The following is an 11,525-nucleotide window of genomic DNA, read 5'->3' on the forward strand; positions in this document are numbered from 1 at the left end:
CCGTCCGTCCATCTATCATTATGTTCATCCGTCCAATTTGCACCCATCCTCAAACAAAGCATATGTTGCGGGGGATACCTTGGGCCTTTCAGGCCCTCTTGTTTTAAATTGCACTCCTCTTTTTGACGATGCGAACAGCATCGTCCAAGGTATCATAACCGTAGAATTTTTTTTCACAATGGCGACCTATGTAAAAGACCGAGCCAGTCCGATTGAGATAACTCGATTTTGTCAGTTACTTCCCTTTTGCATTCGCCACTGCGTAGGAGATTGCTCGTCATTGATAACATTCTCCTAGCAGAGTTGTCGTTCGTGTTTCAACATTCAACAATGGCCGCCACCATGAGAGTCTCGATTCAAAACTTTCTTACTGCATAAATTGGCTTGTTTCGCTTTTTAGAAGCTGTCATTTAGGATATATGAATTATTTATTCACTAAATTCTCCGCTTATGACATCAATAGTTGGAAATCGAAGGACATATACTCGATGTGAATGAAGGACTTTCTAGATCGTAACAGCTTGACACGGCAAAACTGGCATACTGTATTACTGGTATTTTTAGTTATCAATATAACTCACTTTGTGCCTTATAAATTGTATTCGAGCATTTTGCGACTTATTGAATGACTATGATACCCGATATCAACATTTCATCGGAGATTTGCAGATCACCAAGCTGTCCTGAAATTCAACATTGATTTCAAACTCTTTACTGGTTTGTATACTCTTTCTTAGTGTTAGTACTTTTTATCATTTTAAAGTTAAATGAACTGTGTCACAGTAAAAGAGACATTAAGGCGATTGTGGCCAGTTTGGATCTAGATCAGCCTGCAGTCGCTTGAAAGCTGTTTGCTTAAAAGCGTTTTTCTGACAATAGCAAATAATTTAATTGGATACTGATTTGACTGCGCTTTTCCTGTGACCTGGCTCAAATAATAGAATTGTCATTAATCAAATTATTTATTTCAAACATTAATCAATTGTTTTTCTTGTCCCTCGGGATCAATCACTCCAGCACTTTCCTGTTGAGAATTGAATACTGCTAAAGGCGATGCTAGGGGGCGTGAGAGATGTTGCACCTTCCAGTATCGCTCGATTGTTCATTGTCAGCTCGGGTACTACGTACATGTACCCCGGGTACTCTTAAGTAACTTACATGTATCCCAGGTACGGTAAATATACTAAAATGTACCCGGAAAATTTAACCCTAAATCCGTCGTTGTCGACTATTTTTTGTAATAATTATATATACACATCAGGTCTTAACACTTACTTTTTTTTCAACTAGCCCGTTCGGGCTAGTAAATGCAGAACCTACTAGCCCTGACCAATCTTTCATGTGCCCATACCCAAGTATTATAAAAACCTTTATATTTATCATTCAACTTGTATTTTCTTGTGCTTCGAGATGCGCAATTATGATTAAATCATTCTTATTAGCTTGCCTTACTAATGCTATTGAATTCAATATTCATCTATTTGTAATCTTCACGCCATTTCTGGAGAAATTTTCTTGTTTTTTTTATTTCCTCATACTTTCTCTTACTTTCCTCCTTCCCTTTTCTTTTCGTATCCGAGGAACCCCCATCCCCACCCGTAAAGCCAAACTTAAACAGCGACATGAACGTTAAAACCTTAATTACATAGATTGCCGGGTTACCGTCTTACAAGAAATGGTAAGTGAATCTTAGCAAAATAACGTGTTACGGTAGTTGTAACAATTGTACAGGGTTAACTCTCTACTAAAAGCCGGGATCGGCCATTAATATTAGTTTTGCTAATCGAATTGCGTAAAAAATATTGTCAAAACACTTCTAATCTAAATAAAGTTTCTATCTTCCTCTAAATGGATTTATTATTCGTCTAAAGGGTGGAATAACATTTCCATAATGGCAACAAATTAAAATCATGTAAAATTGATAAATAACTTTATTTTATAGTTACGTTGTGTTAATGTCGAGTTTTATACCTTCATCATTCCGGACGATCCTGGGCGATCCCGGCTTTTAGTTTCAAACGTATTTTCATTGAGAAAACACGTCACTTCGAGGAAACCAATCAAAAACCGTGTCTAGCGGCATTCCGTTTAAAAATAGGTACTGACGTGTTTTACCAGGAAAACCGCCGGAGATTTTCTGAATTGTCGGCCTCTTTTTGATTGCAATCAGGGGGTTCCGAATCTTTTTTGAGATACGATCCGTTTGTTGTCTCCGAACTCACTCTGGGATTTAATTGTCATCTGATCGTACTGTATTAAGATTTTTGCATCTTTGAAAAGCTTATTTAAAACGCAGTTTATTGATATAGAACATATAATCCCGCCCAAAATACACACGACCGGTCGGGCATGTTCCTGGGACATTGACTAGCCCGGACCAAGGTACGGGCAGTGAATGTCGTTCGGACGTGCCTTAGTGTTAAGCCCTGCACATTTATGTCAATTTTCTGTAGAATGGCCTCTATATTATCGGAACACATACTCAAAAAGCATGTACTCAAAAAGCATGTTGATGCAGTGTTTTTTTTAAGAGAAGTGTGTTTAAGATAATCGGTTGCGCGTTTTACGACATCGGATTTTTGGCGCGAATACAACTCGGGTACAGTCTAATATGGACCGAGTACAATTACGTTTATTTACCATACCTGGGGTACATGTAAGTATACTTAGAGTACCCAGGGTACATGTAAGTATACTTAAGAGTACCCGGGGTACATGTAAGAAGTACCAGAGCCGACAATGTCCAATCGAGCTCCATTATCCCTCATGAACCTACTAAAAAAACCGAGTCAGCAATATTTGACTTAATTTTTGGTTTGGTTGCTCTCGAGGGATCGAACATTTCAGAATCTTCCTAAAAGCCCTACGGGTTTGATCCCTAGAAGCGACATTGAAAACTAGCATACTTTGTTATCTAAAAGGCTGCTAAACCTGATATTCAATGATAATGTGAATTTTCTCTCACATGATGTTCATCAGTCATATTATATAAAAACTTACAGCAGTAGTAAACAACTGGACAATAATTAATGAACGCATCTTTCATTTGTCTTTGACACTTTGATTTTGACATGGCCTAGATTTAAATATGTGACTGGACTTTACCAGCACTCTTGTAACAGAGCTAAAGTTTAATTGTACCATTGAAGATCACCTAAATCCAGATTTGCTATTATAGACGTGTGGAAAGTTTTAAGGGTGTGACAAGTAAGCAAAAATGGGTCATTACCCAGAGGCCACAACTGATCTATGACTGTATTAAAACAAGAAAAATCAGTGCCTGATTTAGATTTCCTTAGATAGTTCAATAAAAACTAATTTCATAAGCCTGGTAACAGTTTAACGTTAATGCTACCAATGTGTCACACCAGGGCCTTGAATTTGAAATCTAGGACATGCATGGTCATTTCTTCATGAAATCAGGACACAAAATTGTATTTTAAGTCATTAATTGACCTGGCTATAGTTCTCAGATTATTATAAGCTCAATCAGTATATTTATATCATTATTTATGCTTTGTGTATTGTAAACATATACACAATCATGCAGTTACATGATAGCAATAAATAATATCAAAGCTACCCATACTATAAAGGTCATTGACAAAGCCTGTGGTCAAAATGTGAACACATTGAGTGTAATCGCCCTCTCGTGCCAGCAAAAACAACACGTTGACAGGTTGTCATTTTTGACAGTTCTACTTTCACTTTCATTTTGTGATATCAAACTATTAACAATAATGTGGCTGAGAAAAATATCGCCATTGCTTTTTATGCCCCCGGTAGGGTGGCCTATATCAGTTGAACTGTCAGTCAGTCAGTCAGTGTGTCAGTCTGTCCGTCTGTCCGAAAACTTTAATGGCCATAACTTTTTTAATATTGAACATAGCAACTTGGTATTTGGCATACATGTGCATCTCATGGACCTGCACATTTGCAGTTGTGAAAGGTGAAGGTGAAGGTCATCCTTCAAGGTCAAATTTCAAATATAAAGCGTATGTCTGTCTGTCCAAAAACTTTAACATTGGCCATAACTTTTTCAATATTGGCGTGCATGCGTATCTCATAGAGCTGCACATATTGATTGGTGAAAGGTCAAGGTCATCCTTCAAGGTCAATGTCAAAGGTCAAATTTTGCAATATTGAAGATAGCAACTCCATATTCGGCATGCATGTGTATGTCATGGAGCTGCACATTTTGAGTGGTGAAAGGTCAAGGTCATCCTTCAAGGTCAAAGGTAAAATATATGGCTTCAAAGCTGCGCAGCAGGGGGCATTGTGTTTCACAAACACAGCTCTTGTTTAATATATTTTCTGCACATTTCTTAAAAAAACTTACATCAATACACGATTTTTTTCGTTGATTCAAACATTCCTGACAAACTTGTGTACATATTTCGCTAACATTTTGACGCGCGTAGGTAGGACCGCATTACCGCTTCCGAAATGTGTATTCATACTATTGCCTTCGAGGAACTTATCTGATGTTTGACGGAAAGGGCCGAAAATGTGCGAGTGTGGGTCAAGTTCCCCACAGGTACTACTTTCCCGTTCCCCCAATTTTTTTTCCGTACCTAAAATTTTTCGTACCCAATTTTTTTTTCGTACCCAATTTTTTTCATCCCCAATTTTTTGTTCGTACCCAATTTTTTTTCGGTCCCAATTTTTTTGTTCCCAAATATCTTTTCGTACCCAAATTTGTTTTCATACCCAATTTTTTTTTCGCAAAATTTGTGTACCAAATTTTTTTTTGTACCAACATTCACAATTGTGGTGATTGTGGTGATGTAGATAAACTTAACTTGATGCTTTTATATCCATCCTCTCAAAAGCATCGTCACACCAGTACTGTCAGTACTTTGATTTTCTATCTTGTGGCCACGAGTTAGCTATGTCGTGGCCTCGCGTTACTAAGTCGGGGCAACGAGATACAAAAAGAGGAGTGCAAAGCTAAATAAAAGAGGAGTGCAATTAGCGGTGCAGTAAGAGAATTTTAGCTATCTTCTGGCCACGAGTTAGTCAGCCAATCAAATTTTGCGTATCATGTGCAAATATTGTGTACGTAAGCGGGTTTACTGTATTGATTACTTCCTTTTTTATAATGATCAACATGAACGACCATATGGACCAATTTGAGTGACTGACTAACTCGCGGCCACGAGTTAGCTAAGTCGGGATCTCGAGATATCTAAAATTATCTCCTCTTTTGTTGATGATTACATCCCTTTGTATAAAGATCACCATGAACGACCATCACGAACAATTTGATTGGATCTCTAGAAAGCGAAAATTCTCTCCTCTTTTGTTAAATGCACCCTTCCTTTATTTACTGCGCCGCTCTTTTATTAATTCCAATCCTCTTTTATTAAGTTTTGCACTCCTTTTTAACTCACCTGAGCACAACGTGTTCATGGTGAGCTTTTGTGATCGCTTTTTGTCCGTTGTCCGTAATGCGGCGTCAACATTTGCCTTGTTAACTCTCTAGAGGCCACATTTTTTTGTCCAATCTTCATGAAATTTGGTCAGAAGATTGGTCTCAATGATATCTTGGATGAGTTCGAAAATGGTTATGTTCGCTTGATAAACATAACTGCCAAGGAGCGGGGAACTTTTTCTTATATGGCTATATATTGCTATCGTAAAATCTTGTTAACACTCTAGAGGCCACATTTATTGTCTTATCTTTATGAAACTTGGTCAGAAGATTCATCCCAATAATATCTTGGACGATTTCGAAAATGATGCCGGTTGGTTGAAAAACATGGCCGCAAGGGGGCGGTGCATTTTTCCTAATATGGCTATAGTAAAACCTTGTTAACACTCTAGAGGCCACATTTATTTTCCGATCTTCATGAAACTTGCTCAGAAGATTTGTCCCAATGATATCTTGGATGAGTTAAGACATGGTAACCTTTGCTTTAAAAACATGGCTGCCAAGGGGCGGGGCCTTTTTCCTGATATGGCTATATATAGCTTTAGTAAAATCTTGTTAACACTCTAGAGGCCACATTTATTGTCCAATCTTCATGAAACTTAGTCAGAAGATTCATCACAATAATATCTTGGACGAGTTTGAAAATGATGCCGGTTGGTTGAAAAACATGGCCACCAGGGGACGGGGCATTTTTCCTTATATGGCTATAGTAAAACCTTGTTAACACTCTAGAGGCCACATTTTTTGTTTTCGATCTTCATGAAACTTGGTCAGAAGATTTGTCCCAATGATATCTTGGATAAGTTTGAAAATGGTAAGCTTTGCTTGAAAAACATGGCTGCCAAGGGGCGGGGCATTTTTCCGTATATGGCTATAGTAAAATCTTTTTAACAATTCTAGAGACCACATTTATTGTCCAATCTTCATGAAACTCCGTCAGAAGATTCATCCAAATAATATCTTGGACGAGTTCAGAAATGATGCGCATTGGTTGAAAAACATGGCCGCCAGGGGGCGGAGCATTTTTCCTCATGTGGATATAGTAAAACCTTGTTAACATCTTCATGAAATATGGTCAGAAGATTTGTCTTATTGATATCGTGGATGAGTTCGAAAATGGTTACGTTTGCTTGAAAAACATGGCTGCCAAGGGGCGGGGCATTTTTCCTTATATGGCTATAGTAAAATATTGTTAACACTCTAGAGGCCACATTTATAGTCCGATCATCATGAAACTCCGTCAGAAGATTCATCCTAATAATATCTTGGACGAGTTCGGTCCAATTCCGGTTGGTTGAAAAACATGGCCACCAGGGGGCGGGGCATTTTTCCTTATATGGCTAGATAAAACTTTGTTAACACTCTAGAGGTCACATTTATTTTCCGATCATCATGAAACTTGCTCAGAAGATTTGTCCCAATGATATCTTGGATAAGTTCGAAAATGGTTTTGGTTGTTTTAAAAGCATGGCCACCATGGGCGGGCATTTTTCCTTATATGGCTATATATGGCATTAGTAAAACATTGTTAACACTCTAGAGGCCATATATATTGTTCAATCCTCATGAAATTTGGTCAGAAAAAATAGTCTCAATGATATTTGGAGGAGTTCGAAAATAATTATGTTTGCTTGAAAAACATGGCTTCCATGGGGCGGGGCATTTTTCCTTTTATGGCTATAGTATAATCTTGTTAACACTCTAGAGGCAACATTTTCTGTCCGATCTTCATGAAACTTGGTCAGGAGATTCATCCTGATTATATCTTGGAAGAGTTCAAAAATGATGCCGGTGTGTTGAAAAACGTGGCTGCAAGGAGGCGGGGCATTTTTCCTTATATGGCTATAGTAAAACCTTGTTAACACTCTAGAGGCCACATTTATTTTCCGATCATCATGAAACTTGGTCAGAAGATTTGTCCGAATAATATATTGTTATCTCAGGTGAGCGACTTTGGGATTTTTTAAGCCCTCTTGTTTAGCTCACCTAAGCACAATGTGCTCATGGTAAGCTTTTGTGATCGCCTTTTGTCCGTCGTACGTCATGCTTTGTGCGGCGTCAACATTTGCCTTGTTAACACTCTAGAGGCCACATTTATTGTCCAATCTTCATGAAATTTAATCAGAAGATTGGACTCAACAATATCTTGGATGAATTCGAAAATGGTTAAGTTTGCTTGAAAATCATGGCTGCCAAGGGGCGGGGCATTTTTCCTTATATTGCTATATATGGCTATAGTAAAATATTGTTAACACTCTAGAGGCCACATTTTTTGTCCAATCTTCATGAAACTTTGTAAGAAGATTCATCCCAATAATATCATGGAAGAGTAATAAAATTGATTCGCTTGCTTGAAAAACATGGCCACCAGGGGCGGGGCATTTTTCCTTATATGGCTATTTATGGCTTTAGTAAAACCTTGTTTACACTCTAAGAGGACACATTGATTGTCCAATCTTCATGAAACATGGTCAGAAGATTTGTCTTATTGATTTCTTGGATGAGTTCGAAAATGGTTACGTTTTCTTGAAAAGCATTGATTTTCCTTATATGGCTGTATATAGCGATAGTAAAAGCTTGTTAACTCTATAGAGGCCACATATTGTTCGATCTTCATGAAACTCGGTCAGAAGATTAATCCCAATAATATCTTGGACGAGTTCAAAAATGAAGCCGGTTGGTTGAAAAACATGGCCACCACGGGGGCAGGGCATTTTTCCTCATATGGCTATAGTAAAACCTTGTTAACACTTTAGAGGTCACATTTATTTTCCGATCATCATATAACTTGCTCAGAAGATTTGTCCCAATAATATCCTGGCTGAGTTTGAAAATGGTTTTGGTTGTTTTAAAAGCATGGCCACCTGGGGCGGGACATTTTTCCTCATATGGCTATATATGGCTATAGTAAAACCTTGCTAACACTCTAGAGGCCATATTTATTGTCCAATCTTCATGAATTTAGGTCAGATGAATAATCTCAATGATATTTGGATGAGTTCGAAAATAATTATGTTTGCTTGAAAAACATTGCTTCCAATGGGCGGGACATTTTTCCTTATATGACTATAGTAAAATCTTGTTAACACTCTAGAGGCCACATTTTCTGTCCGATCTTCATGAAACTTGGTCAAAAGATTCATCCCGATAATATCTTGGACGAGTTTAAAAATGGTACCGGTTGGTTGAAAAATCATGGCTGCCAGGGGGCGGAGCATTTTTCCTTATATGGTCATAGAAAAACCTTGTTAACATTCTTGATGCCACATTTATTTTCCGATCTTCATGAAACTTGGTCAGAAGATTTGTCCCAATAATATCTTGTTATCTCAGGTGAGCGACTGTGGGCCTTTCAGGCCCTCTTGTTTTCTATCTCGTGGCGACGACATAGCTTACTCGTGGCCACGAGTTAGTAAGTCGTGGCCACAGGATAGAAAAAAGAGGATAGCAATTTTAAAAAAAGAGGAGTGAATGTCAGCTCTATGCCACTGTATAAATAGAATATTATGTGAGTTTTGGATAAAGATCAAGTTTATCATGATCGGCTCGAACAACCTAAGCGCTCGGCAAGCCTCGCGCAACATCGGTTCTAAGCCTCGCATGATAAACTTGAACTTTATCCAAATCTAATATAATATTCTATATTTAACCAAACAAAAATACTCTCAAATAAATCAAGAACATGTTTATTTTTTCGAATTAAAATATCACCTGTTGTTATAATGCAACTACATATTAAATATGTATTTAGTTACGTATTTAAGGAAATTAAAATATATCAAAAGTCGGATGCCACATTTAGACAGAAAGTTCGTTAAGTGATCATCTCTGTGACACATGTAACTTATGTTTCCGATAACTCGTCACTGAAACATATGGAACAATTGCGAGGTCTGAGTCCAATAAAACTGGCTGGTCACAACATTACACATTTTGTTCGAGCCCAAATTTAATCATTTTTTGGTGTTCTTCACAGACGAGTAACTATTAGTGTAAAATGTTGCAAAATGTTATTCGACTTTAAGTGTCATATATATATATATATATATTATTTATATTACAACTCGCATTGTACATATTAGTTTTCTTGTATTATGATGATGATGATGATAATAATAATAATAATAATAATAATAATAATAATAATAATAATAATAATATTATTATTATTATTATTAATTATATTATTATTATAGTAATTATTATTAATTTTTCTTATTAGTATTCTTTTTATTATTATCATCATTATCACTATCATCATCATTATTACAAATTGTATAATAAATATAAGTTTCGTTCTTTTATTTTAATTTTTGATGATAATTTAACATGTTCACAGTGTGATATAATTTTATTTTATTATATCATTGTATTCCAACAACCAGAAAGTAAATAATAATATAGCAATATTATTTATTTGATTCAATCAAAAATATCGTACGGGACTTAAATGTAGCAAAAGTAATATGTTCAGCAATATTATAATTATTTGAATTTAGTCTTAAAGTTGTTGGGCTTTATATAGCATATATACAAACACCCTGTAACAAGGTTTTATATCGACGCCACAGAACTAGGTCTTGTATCGACACCCCGCTATACAGGGAATGTCTGTATATATATATATATATATATATATATATATATATATATATATATATATATATATACTGACATTCCCTGTATAGCGGGGTGTCGATACAAGACCTACTTATGTGGCGACGATATAAAACCTTGTTGCAGGGTGTTTGTATATATGCTATATAAAGACCAACAACTTCAGGACTAAATTAAATAATTATTATATTTCTGAACAAATTATTTTTGCTACATTTAAGTTCCGTACGATATTTTTGATTGAATCAAATAAGTAATATTGCTATAATATTAACTACTTTCTGGTTGCTGGAATATAATAATATAATAAAATTAAATTATCTCACACTGTTCATCGAAAAGTTAAATTAAATAAGCAAACTTGTGATAATGATGATGATTATGATAATAATAATAATAATAATAATAATAATAATAATAATATTATTATTATTATTATTATTATGGAGTTCCGTAATTTTGAATTTACCCTAAATCCTATAATTATTTTCGTTTTTTAATAATAATAATAATAACAATACATATTATAATAATAAAATAATAATAATTATTAGTATTATTATAATTATAATAAATATTATTATCATTATAATTATTTTATAATAATAAAAATAATAATAATAATAATAATTATTATTATTATTATTCTTATTACTACTACTACTACTACTACTATTAATATAAACATAATCATTAGAGTAAATTCAAAACTACTGAACTCCATAATCATATTATTAATGATGACATTTATATTACATGTTAACATTTTTCACTATAAATATTTTGCGTAACTTTAAAATGGATTTTCTTTGATATAAAAAAATGGATACTAGAACATTTGTATGGTATGCCATTTTTAAGGTATAGAAGACGGAATTTTTTAATGTTTTTTATACCCTTCCGTAAAAAACTACAACATATAATTATTATATTTAACATCTTCCATTTTTGTTCTGACGTAATTCAACGGAAGTTTATTTTCAGAGGTATACTACTTTCCATAAAAGTGTAATTTGTAAATAGAGTTCCTCGCTGGAGGGCGTACATATTACCATGGTGGTCTGTATATTTCTTTTAAAATAAGTTATAGTTTCCTTGCAGAAATGAAAACTATGACGAGACCAGATAAGTCTTGCGCTTGACCAGATACTTCGTTCTAGGTTATAGGTCATGATAAGTATTAAAGTTAAAAGACCAATTAGACACACAGTATCCCTAACGGAGTCGTATTTTCCATTGCCCTGATCACATGGAAAACAAAGTATATCAGACACCACTTATAGAAAACGTGTCTGGATAATGACTTTCACATAATATTGAAAAATATCAGAACAAAAATTACCAAGTTACTTTGATAAAATGAGTTGAACAACAATATGTTTAATGTGGTGAACAAAGTGCCAGATTCGGCATCATTCATCTATAAATATAATACAAAATAAATTGCATTTAACAATGTGATATAAGGTTTGGG

Source organism: Dreissena polymorpha, chromosome 1 (assembly GCF_020536995.1).
Source record: "Dreissena polymorpha isolate Duluth1 chromosome 1, UMN_Dpol_1.0, whole genome shotgun sequence".
Taxonomy (NCBI): Eukaryota; Metazoa; Mollusca; class Bivalvia; order Myida; family Dreissenidae; genus Dreissena; species Dreissena polymorpha.